Here is a 12,122-nt window from a genome sequence, read left to right as displayed (position 1 = left end):
ACCACTGGAAGAAGGCAAGACCTCAGGCTTCTGCTTGCCCCGTGGACTCAATGGAGCCCAGAATCCATCCAAGTCCTGCTGGATGTGTGTTCTGCCTTTATCCAGGACTTGAGGGCAGCCAGGAAGACTCAGTCATCTAAAAGGTGATAGCAAGGTCTGTAAAGAAGGAGAGTATGCTGCAAAAGTGGGGGCAGTGTCGGCAAATGATGCTGGCTTTGGAAGATTTGTCCTGGCCAATCAAGGTCAACTAGAAAAGGCAGGGAGACTCCATCCTGTGCTCACTTGTTGAGAACCTGGGAAAAGTCCTGTCCTTCACACCTCTGACATGGAGGCCTGGATGCTGGGCCCACAGTCCACGAACCCGCAGGACTCATGCACTACTCCCTATTAAGAAAATTTCAAGGTCAAGGCTGAAAAATTCTCTCCATTTGAAGAGAAAGAATGAACTCCAATTACAAATTGAAACGTCCTATTTTTGTGTATGTGCATTTTCTTTTGTAATATGCATCATAATACATCGTGTATTTTCTATGACTTCACTTGTATAATTAGAATCAAATTGCTTGTCTTATCAAGATGTGGGTGGAAAGAACAAGACAGTGTACTGACAATTTTTTTAAATGACTAAAATATTTTAGAAAATTGTTTTTCTAAATTAGAAAAATCTGACTTTAGTTTCCATCTAAGGAAAACAATCCCACATACACACATAAGGAATGGAATAAAATCATAGTTGGCACTTTAAAGCTTATTTTCTATAATGCCTGCAGCAGTCACTACCTTGTAGTCTTCAGACAACAATACAAGAGTATGTGGGTAGGTGTGTAGGGGAACTATCTGGTATTTACTTATCAAGAGATCTAAATCAGCCCCTAGACTGAGCTAAGATTTTTTTCCCCAACTGGAAATGGTTGCTCCACATATACTTCATTGGGTGGTTAATTCAAAGTAGTTTTTAAACAGTTTGTTACGTGGAAATAAGTGTGTGTGTGTGTTTGTTTTTTACCTAGGTCAACAAGGAACTATGGAGATATCAAAGGGCCTATGTGCCCTGTTTGTCACAAAGTCTATTCAGTCCTAAGTAGTGAAGGTTCACTCCAATAAGCTGTCCTTGGTCACAGGATCGATCTGAGTCCGAGGAAACACGGTCTGAGCAAATCCCTGTTTGCAGAGGCAGCTGGAACAAGAGCAACCACCAAGCAGGAGGGTTAAAATTTTCCTCTAAGGTAAAAATTTCAGGGGAAATGTGGGCTTCAGGACCTTGCTGCTGTGTCCTGAGACCCGGATTGTTGCGGGTGGCAGGCTGGATGATCAGGTTCTGGAGGGAATTTCGGGTGGGGGGCAAGGGAATCCAAAGGATTCCTTTCAGGATCTGACCTAGACTTGACTCAGTGTGTGCAATGTTGGCCTTATGTGCCCAGGGAGATGCAGAACCTATCCAGGTGAAAAAGTCAGAAGAGCCAGGAGCCCTGGTTCCCTTGAGAACTATTCCATTGTAGACCATCAATAGTATAGACTGTATTGGTGGATCTTCAGTGGAGTTTTGGAATTAACCTTCTGTGCTCTGTGTACAAGCGTTCAGTGGATAAAAGGAGCTGGGGGTGCACCCAGATGCTGCCATTGCTACTGGGCTGTCTTTGCACAATTTCATGTTTGGTTCTCAGTTTCTTCATCTACCAAATGACAGAGTTGGACATTATTCCCCAGCTATCATTGTGATCTAGGATTTTTTTTTTTAAGCCGAAAGCTAGGGATGATAGAGAACTGCTGGAGATTGTGTTTTTGGAAAGAGATGGAAATTCCCCACATAAACAAAAGCCTCCTTTTCTGGTATGAATCTTTATAGCCAGAGGGAGAACATGCCAAAGTAGAGGGTCAGCTATGTCCCAGAATGAGCCATTTTCTTGAGCTTCCAACAGGATTAAACAGGGAGTGTGAGTGTGTTATTGTGAATGTGTGTAGGTCTGAATGTGACAAATTTGTAAGGGTTTACTCCAAAAGGAAAGGGAAACCCTGAGAATTTGTTCTTGCCCGATGAGGGACTGAGAAACCAGTGGGGCACAGAAATGGGAGCCGCACAAATGTACAGAAAGATCCCTGGAGCTTAGAAAACCACAAAACCATATCATGTTTCATCATACTTTTTATTGAATTTGCTACCTATTTCCCAGGATCAGAAAGATCCCTCCCAGTTGTCAATCATGGTCATTGAAGTCTAGGGGAAATGGGGTATAGAAATGCTTGTATTTTTCTGGAACCCAGTCAATAGAGTTATAAGTTGAAAGAGCAGAGGCTTGGCCAAGACTAGTTCCTAGCCCTTCGATTTCCGATACCCCTCGCGGCTTCCAGTCCTGACTGGGCTCCTTCCCAGGGGCTCCTTCCATCTGGGACAGTTCTGCTCCACTTGCTCAGGTCCATTCAGACTGACATTCTCTGAACTTGAACAACTTGCAGTCAGTGACCTCTGCTTCCCAACAGGCTGCATCCTGAGAGTCTCGAGTCCTGCTTGCACGAAGGTAGGTGTCTGTACAGGGGAATCCCTTTGAGGGCAGGGACCCCTTGGATTGGAACACACAAGGAGAGCCTAGGGCAAAGACTAGCAGGGTATTAACTGATCCTAGAATAAATGAAAATGAGTGATTCTTGGACAACCAGATACCAAGGAGCTTGTTCCCAAGGCTCTGATCTGGGTTTTCAAACTCTATCGATCCTTAAATACTTGTCCTGATTTATCCTCACAGAGAAAGGAGAGAGGTCCAAGGACTAATAAGGAGTCTGTGGGCATGACTGCTAGTCCTTAACTAGCTAAGGTGCCAAGCAGGCTGCCAATAGGATTGCTGGATCAGGTGGGAACTCCCCTCTCAAATCCCTTCCAGAGCCTACAAAGGAACCCAGTCTGGGAAGCTGCTGGTTGGAGGCGGCTTCGGCAGGACTGGCTCTAGCCCTTTGCTGCAAGGACAAAGGTAAGGGCAAGCCAGGTATGAAATTTCTCGGTCTTCAATGACCCCAGCTTGTATCTCATAGGGGTTAGCGGGTTGAGGATGGTTGGACAGCAGTCCAGTTCCTGGAGAGCCTTGGGTTGGAGATCAGGAGGAAGAAACGGAGAAAGGCATTTTAATATTCACTGAAATTCTGACCTATGCTTTAGGCCATGGATGTAACAGCAGCGGCAGAGTTTGTTGAAGGACCTGCCTGCCTGGGGCTGCTGAACTGAAAGAAGAAGAGTCAGCAGGTAGTTCTTGGTAGACTCAGGGATCCTGAGACATTTCTCCTCTTCAGCCTCTGGTTTCCCTCTGAAGAATGGGTGAACAGTCAATGTTCTTTCCAGAAATACTCTTTGGTCTTTCTGTGACCTGGGGCCAACACGCAGAGAAAGAAGCTTGAGAAAAGATAAATCTCATTCCCAAAACCATTTCACCAACGTGGTTCCTATAAACACATATATATTTCAGTAAATGTTATGTGGATCAGACTTTGAGTGTTATACCAATCCATGGCCCGTGCTGGCAAAAGAAAGCTGAGGGGCGGAGCCAAGATGGCGGAGCAGGCACACACGACTCTCTAAGCTCCTCTCATTACCCTCATAACCAACTATTTAATCCAGCCTAAAAAATAACTCTTCACTGCTTAAATTCATGAAGATTAGAAGCACTACAATTTACCAGCCGAATTCAATCCGGAAGATCGCCAGGAAAGGTTTGTCCTGAGAGGCCAGGAAAAGACTAGCACAGGCAGCAAGAGGCTAGCATCCTGAGCAGACCAGGGGCAGGGGTGATCTCTGTGGCTAGAGAAGTTATAGGGACCACTCTGCTATAGACTAACTGCTCTGCCTTGATTACAAAGCAATAAACTGGCAGAGAAATTAAAGTCTAAAACAGAGGGTCCTCTAAAAAACGCCAGAACCTAACGAGATCTGGCTGTAATACCTCAAACCCGGAAGTGACTCAGGCAGACTTTAGTGCAGCCCTGCAGCCACATCCTGCAATTCGGGGATTTTGTGGGGGCAGTTACTAATCTGCACAGCAGGGGGGCACAGCCTGGGCAGCCTCTAATCGGCAGAGTGGGGGGCTCAGCCTGGGGCAATAGAACCTCCCCAGCTGACTGCGCTTCCTGGGCAGACACTTCTGGTTGGCAGGACAGCTACCCGTCCATATACCTTTCACTGCTCTGCAGAGGAAGCTGGTAACCTCCTGGCTCTGAAGGCAGATCTTACAGGCTTTAACAAAATGAGTAAAAAAAATCAAAAGAACTATTGATTGTTTTTATACAGAAAGAGAACAGCTTTTCAACCTTGAAGAGACTAGTAGCAGACAGTCTCCAGACAATTGTTGGTCTCCAATACAAAAGGCTCTCTTAGAAGAGACTATTAAAAACCTTAAAAGAGAGCTAGAAGAGAAATGGGGAAAGGAAAGAGAAGCTATACAACAGAGTACAGAAAAGGCACATAACTCACTAAAAGAAAAATTTGATAAAGTGAAAAAAGAAAACAACTTCCTGAAATGTGAATTGGAAAAGGTAAAATACTCCCAAGAAGTGTAGGGAAACAGAATTTGTGGATTGGAAAAAGAAAATAAGTCACTAAGAAAAAAAAAATTAGTGAAATGGAAAAAAATTCCATAGAGCAAAACAAGTAAATTGGACATATACAAAAAGAAGTAAAAAAGCTAATGAAGAAAATAACTCACTAAAAATCAGAACTGAACAAATAGAAATGACTGATTCATTGAGACATCAAGAATCAGTCAAGCTAAACCAAAAAAAAAAAAAAATGAAAGATTGGAAAAAAAATGTCAACTATTTACTTGGAAAAACAACAGACCTGGAAAATAGATCTAGGAGAGATAACCTGAGGATCACCGGACTACCAGAAAATTATGATGAAAAAAAGAGCCTAAATACTATTTTACAGGAAATCATCAAAGAGAACTGCCCAGAAGTAATAGAACCGAAAGGGAAAATAGGCGTTGAAAGAATTCATTGAACACCTTCTGAAAAAGACCCTAAAATAAAGACTCTGAGGAATATTGCGGCCAAACTTCAGAATTTTCAGACTAAAGAAAAAATTTTACAAGCAGCCAGGAAAAAACAGTTCAAATACCGAGATGCCACAATAAGGGTCACACAAGATCTGGCTGCCTCAACATTAAAGGATCGAAGGGCCTGGAATCAGATATTCCGAAAGGCAAAAGAACTTGGAATACAGCCAAGAATAAACTACCCAGCTAAGCTGAGTATTTTTTTCCACGGAAGAAGATGGACATTTAATGAAATAGAGGAATTCCATCTGTTTCTAAGGAAAAAACTAAACTTAAACAAAAAAATTGATCTCCAACAACAGGAAACAAGAGAAGTAGAAAAAGGTAACTGGAACTCTTGAGAACTGTATTTCTGTTGTGGATATACATAAAACCCATATGTATAATTTGATTTTACCGATATAACATAAAAAAGGAGTAGAAATAGAAAAGGGATAGTGTCAGAAAAAGGGAAGAGGGGAGATAAAAAGAGGGAAACTACATGTGACAATGAGGCAAAGGAAACCTATCATATGTGAGGGAACTTCGAGAGGGGGAGGAACATTGTGTGAATCCTACTCTCATCAGAGTTGGCTCAAAGAGGAAACAATTGACATATTTGTTTTACAGAGATTCTTCTCTCACTTCATTAAAAAGTGGGAGAGGAAAAGGGAGAAGGAAAAAGAGTAATAAGGGAAGGGTACAAGAAAGGGGAAGGGATTCAAAGGGAGGAGGAAGGGATACTAAAGAAGGAGAGCTGTGTGACGTTAGTGGGACCAATAAGTTTAATACTGGGGAAGAAGGGAAGGAGGACAAGAAAAAGAAAAGTATAATCTGGGGGTAATAGGATGGCAGGAAATACAGAATTGGTATTTTAACCGTAAATGTGAATGGGATGAACTCTCCCATAAAGAGGAGGCGGATAGCAGACTGGATCAAAAGTCAGAACCTACAATCTGTTGTTTACAGGAAACACATTTAAAACAGGGAGATACATACAGAGTAAAGGTAAAAGGCTGGAGCAGAATCTATTATGCTTCAGGTGAAGTCAAAAAAGCAGGGGTAGCCATCCTTATTTCAGATCTATCAAAAGCAAAGATTGATCTAATTAAAAGAGGAAGGAAACTATATCTTTCTAAAGGGTACTATAGACAATGGCACAATATCAGTATTAAACATATATGCACCAAGTGGTATAGCATTTAACTTCCTTAAAGAGAAATTAAGAGAGTTGCGAGAAGAAATAGACAGCAAAACTATAATATCTAACTTTTCTAGTATTCTATTTACCTTTTTGACTTCTTTCTTATTTATTTTGTGGTTTGATTTATCTAATTCTGAGAGTGCAAGGTTGAGATCTCCCACTATTATAGTTTTGCTATCTATTTCTTCTTGCAGCTCTCTTAATTATTCTTTTAAGAAATTAGATGCTACACCACTTAGCGCGTATATGTTTAATAGTGATATTGCTTCATTATCCATGCTACCCTTTAGCAAGATATAGGGCCCTTCCTTATCTCTTTTAATTAGATCAATTTTTGCTTTAGCTTCATCTGAGATCAGGATGGCTACCCCTGCTTTTTTGACTTCACCTGAAGCATAGTAGATTTTGCTCCAACCTTTTACCTTTAACCTGCATGTATCTCCCCGCTTCAGGTGTGTTTCCTGTAAACAACATATTGTAGGATTCTGGCTTTTAATCCATTCTGCTAACCGCTTCCTCTTTATGGGGGAGTTTACTCCGTTCACATTTATGGTTAAAATGACCAATTCTGTATTACTTGCCATCTTGTTAACCCCTGTTTATGCTTTTCTCCCTTCTTTCCCCCTTACCTCCCTTCCCAGTATTCCCACTTGCTTCTCACACCCCTCCCTTTTTAGTATCTCTCTCCCTCCCCGCTTAGACTTCCTCCCCCTATCTTACCCCTTTCCCTCCCCGTTTCCGTATTCCCTTCCGCTTAGCTTATTCCTTCCCTTTTCACTTTTCCCTTCTCACTTTTCAATGAGGTGGGAGAAGTTTCACCATAAATTGAATATGTCTAAAATTTTTCTCTTAAAGCCAGTTCTGAAGGCAGTAAGATACCCACTATATTCATCCCCCTCCATTCTTTCTCTCGGATATAATAGGTTTCCTTTGCCTCTTCATGAGATGTAGTACCCCCACTTTACCCTTTTTCTGGTACAATGTCCTTTACACATCTACTTTCTAGAACAAGGTATACATGTATTCTTTATACATCTTTATATCAGAAATATAGTTCCCAAGATTAATCTTTACCTTTTTAGATTTCTCTTGAGTTCTATATTTGTAGATCAAACTTTTTGTTAAGTTCTGGCTTAACAGATCTCTGGAGAAAATGTAATGGAGACAGAAAGGAGTGCACTTTCTTTTCAGCAGTTCATGGAACCTATACAAAAATTGACCATATATTAGGACATAAAAACTTCAAATTTAAATGCAGTAAGGCAGAAATAGTAAATGCATCCTTTTCAGGCCAGGATGCAATGAAAATTACATTCAACAAAAAGCCAGGGGAAAGTAGACCAAAAAATAATTGGAAACTAAATAATCTTATACTAAAGAATGATTGGGTGAAACAGCAAATCATAGACAAAATTGTCAAACCTTTTGTTCCCAATTGTTCCCCTCCTTCCCCCCACTCCCCTAGATTGCAGGATGACCAGGAGATGTTCAATATATTAAAGTGTAAATTAGATACACAATAAATATACATGACCAAACCCTCATTTTGCTGTACAAAACAATCGGACTCTGAAATATTGTACAATTAGCCTGTGAAAGAAATCCAAAATGCAGACAGGCAAAAATACAGGGATTGGGAATTCAATGTAATGATTCTTAGTCATCTCCCAGAGTTCTTTTGCTGGGCGTAGCTGGTTCAGTTCATTACTGCTCCATTGGAACTGATTTGGGTCATCTCATTGCTGAAGATGGCCAGATCCATCAGAATTGATCATCATATAGTATTATTATTTAAGTATATAAGGATCTCCTGGCCCTGCTCGTTTCACTCAGCATCAGTTCACGAAAGTCTCTCCAGGCCTTTCTGAAATCATCCTGTTGTTCATTTCTTACAGAACAATAATATTCCATAATATTCATGTACCGCAATTTATTCAGCCATTCTCCAATGGAGGGGCATCCACTCAGTTTCCAGTTTCTGGCCACTACAAAGAGGGCAGCCACAAACATTTTGGCACATACAGGTCCCTTTCCCTTCTTTACTATCTCTTTGGGGTATAAGCCCAGTAGTAGCACCGCTGGATCAAAGGGTATGCACAGTTTGATAACTTTTTGAGCATAGTTCCAAACTGCTCTCCAGAATGGTTGGATGTATTCACAGTTCCACCAACAATGTATCAGTGTCCCTGTTTTCCCATATCTCCCCCAACATTCTGCATTATCTTTCCCTGTCATTCTAGCCAGTCTGACAGGTGGGTAGTGCTATCTCAGAGTTGTCTTAATTTGCATTTCTCTGATTAATAATAACTTGGAGCATTTTTGCATATGGCTAGAGATAGTTTCAATTTCTTCATCTGAGAATTGTCTGTTCATCTCCTTTGACCATTTATCAATTGGAGAATGGCTTGATTTCTTATAAATTAGAGTCAATTCTCTATATATTTTGGAAATGAGGCCTTTATTAGAACCTTTGACTGTAAAAATGTTTTCCCAGTTTATTACTTCCCTTCTAATCTTGTCTGCATTAGTTTTGTTTGTACAAAAACTTTTCAGGTTGATACAATCAAAATTTTCTATTTTGTGGTCAATAATGATCTCTAGTTCTTTTGGGGTCACAAATTCCTTCCTCTTCCACAGGTCTGAGAGGGAAATTATCCTGTGTTCCTCTCATTTATTTATAATCTCCTTCTTTATGCCTAGAGCATGAACCCATTTTGACCTTATCTTGGTGTACGGTGTTAAGTGTGGGTCGATGCCTAGTTTCTGCCATACCAGTTTCCAATTTTCCCAGCAATTTTTGTCAAACAGTAAGTTCTACTGGGGTCTCTGGGTTTGTCCAACACTAGACTGCTATAGTCCTTGACTGTTTTGTCCTTTGAACCTAACTTACTCCACTGATGAACTAATCTATTCCTTAGTCAATACCAAATGGTTTTGGTAACTGCTGCTCTATAATATAATTTTAGATCTGGTTCAGCTAGGCCACCTTCATTTGATTTTTTTCATTAATTCCCTTGAAATTCTTGACCTTTTGTTTTTCCATATGAACTTTGTTGGGTCATTTCAATATGGATGATTTGGCTTCATTTCCTATGCACACTGAAGGAATTCGTTACTCACTTCAGTTATCGCCCTTCTTTGCCATTTAACCTGGAGAAAACTGTCCCACAGGTTGAAATAAATACAATTACACTGTGGAATTCATCTAAGTGTAATATTAAGAAATAGGCATAATAGGATGTCCTTAGTATTTTTCCCTGTCCTAAATTTTAAAATGCATTGCAGTATCCTGTTTGAACACAAGATGTCAGTGAAAGAAGACACGTAATGTTCCTCAAAGGCAAGTAATTGGTGAACTAGCTTTTAATATGCATATACTTTCAATCTCATTCAATTCAGCAGACATGTATCGATCACCTACTATGCGCCAGGCACATTGTGCCAGTCGTAAAGGATTTCTGGAAATGAAGAGTCATGTGAAATCAAAAATAAGCAGGCAATTACAGTAAAACCCATGGAAGAGAACAGTATATAACTAACCAAGTAGCATATAGCTAAATTCTCAAGATCTTTAAAAGTCAATGACTGGAGTCTCTGTTTAATTCCAGGTGTACAGGGGAGATACTGGAGTTTCTAGAATGGTTTTCTTGACCCAAGTCTAAATATTTCAGAAACTGCAGAGACCACGTGTCAGGGAAAGAGTGTGCTATGTTCTTGAAGGTCAATTAATTGATCAGTGAGCATTCATTAGATGCCTACTTTGTAGGAGTCATGGGAGACAGCCTTTGCAGTGATATGTACATGGGTAATCAAGTATCTTGTGTGAGGAAGAGGAAACAGGAAAACTTTGCTTCCTGAAGGCCCCTCTGGCCCCAGATTTTGTAGAACACGACAAATGCTCCCTCTGACAAGTGGGGTGCAGGAGCCTGCCTGCCAAATCAGGAGCCAGACCTCTGACCTGCGTCTTCGGGAACGGCAATGGCCAAGCCTTCTATTCAAGTCCCAGCCCAGGCTGGGGTTTCCAGCCTGACCTTTGCTCCCCTGCAGGGTCGCCGTGGCTCAATCCCCAGCCTGGAAGCTCTCTACCCCACGAGTTTCCCTGCCTCCCCCTGGGATTCATGCTCTAACGCCCTCCTGGCCGGCATTCTCTAACACCCGAGCCTTTGGCATTGACGTGCCCCTGTGCCCCTGGCCACAGCAATGCTCTTCCTACTGGCTCCAGCCCCGAGCCTCTGGGGAGGCCTTGGCACGCTTGTTCGCATCATGCCCTCCCTATTTGCCAGGAACTGATGAGGTAAAAGAAGTCATAAAGGCCGGCCGTCATGCGGAAAGAACTCACAGGCTCAGGCGCCGCAGATTCAAGGGGCAAAACGTTTTATTATGATGCCATAAATCAGGCACAGTGCCCTAGTGGGACTCACATTTAGTAAGGAGGAAGTTGGGACCTTTTGTGAGAAAAGACTCAACGCTGGGGTACACTGAAGATCGGGGGTGCTGGGCAATGGTTTCTGGTAGCTTCTCTGAAAGAAGTCAGGCTCAAACCACCTCAAATCAAGCAAAGACACTGATTTGGCCATTTGCTTAAGTAAAGGGTAAACCACACTGGGAACCTCCTCTTTAAGGGGGTGGGGACACCCAGCAGAGTGATGTGAGGGTTTATTCAGAGAAGGGAAAGGAAGCAAAAAATAGGAGAATTTGGCAGCAAGTTGGATGAGCTCAGTAGATTTTGCACTTCTTTTACAATCCCAGGTCGGGCATGCATGAGCAAGGTCCCTGTGAAAAGGGTAAAAACCCTTTTGTTCCGGAGCGGGGGCAGCACCTTATACATGGAAAAAGCAAAGGGTCCTTTTATTCCAATGAAGTCTCTGAGAGAAAGTGGTAGAACTGCTGGGGCTGCGGCAGCAGCAAACACTCCATGATTCCCCTCAAAGACCTGTGACCCAAATCCCTTTGGGGCCAGGAATGAATGTCTCATTTTCCATAACTGTTTCCAGCTGATAAGGGGCATAGACCTGCTCCTGCTTAAAGGCTTAGTCATGAGTGAGTGGAGCTGGATGGGAATTGCAGCCCAGCACCTTCCACAGGTGGGAGGAGCAGCATCCACAGGTGGGAGGAGCAGCATCCACAGGTGGGAGGAGCAGCATCCACAGGTGGGAGGAGCAGCATCCACAGGTGGGAGGAGCAGCATCCACAGGTGGGAGGAGCAGCATCCACAGGTGGGAGGAGCAGCATCCACAGGTGGGAGGAGCAGCTTTCACAGGTGGGAGGAGCAGCATCCAAAGGCTGAGGTGCTGACAGATAGCTGTCCTGTAGGGCCCTCTGAAATCTGATTAACACTTGTCTGAAAGACACAAAACTTATTAAAATGCAAGGACTAAATCAAAAACAAAATATTAATTAGGAAAGCATCACTAGAGAGGACAGTAAATTCCCCCGGAGCTTGTCCCCAAACCCTTTGAATGTAGCTGCTGAGGAAGGTCAAGTATCCCACTGACCTTCTTGAGGATCGGTCAGCCCATAGTGCAATTTGTTGGAGGGGTGGATGACAACGCACCAGGAAGTATTGGCCAGAGCACAGAGACCCCCTTCAGAAGCAAAGAGGTGGTCTAAAGTGAAGCAGGAAAAATTGGAACAAAAGGTTTTGTAGTTGTCAATGCTGAAAAATTTCCCATGCATATATCTTGTAAATAAAAAGCTATCATGGAAAAAAAAAAAAAAGAATGTGCTCCTTTTTCACCACAGCATCAGACATAGTGAGGCTGACCAAATGCGTGGCAACAGGGAAGCAAGGAGAAGAAGCACCGAACCCAGGAGTGAAGTGGGCTCTGGAGGGGGAGAGGTCACCTGTGGGAAATATCCTGTACAAAACTGCACTGAAATTCTCTTCTCTTCTACAAACCACG

The 12,122-nt window shown here is 42.4% G+C and overlaps 2 long non-coding RNA genes across 2 annotated transcripts in view; one reads left to right on the top strand and one right to left on the bottom strand.

Moving 5' to 3' along the window:
- The window catches only part of LOC127542986 (uncharacterized), a 67,338-nt gene extending 57,176 nt beyond the window's left edge, over positions 1–10,162 (bottom strand). The window contains exon 1 of the long non-coding RNA XR_007949013.1: positions 10,066–10,162. This is a non-coding gene — a long non-coding RNA (uncharacterized LOC127542986). The remainder of the gene's footprint in view (positions 1–10,065) is intronic.
- LOC127542983 (uncharacterized) overlaps positions 1–11,940 on the top strand; it is a 68,927-nt gene extending 56,987 nt beyond the window's left edge. Inside the window, exon 2 of the long non-coding RNA XR_007948989.1 lies at positions 9,828–11,940. This is a non-coding gene — a long non-coding RNA (uncharacterized LOC127542983). The remainder of the gene's footprint in view (positions 1–9,827) is intronic.
- The last annotated feature ends 182 nt before the right edge of the window (positions 11,941–12,122 follow it).

Source organism: Antechinus flavipes, chromosome X, assembly GCF_016432865.1.
Source record: "Antechinus flavipes isolate AdamAnt ecotype Samford, QLD, Australia chromosome X, AdamAnt_v2, whole genome shotgun sequence".
NCBI lineage: Eukaryota > Metazoa > Chordata > Mammalia > Dasyuromorphia > Dasyuridae > Antechinus > Antechinus flavipes.
Note: the sequence above shows the minus strand (reverse complement) of the source record. Positions and strands in the feature narration are given on the sequence as shown.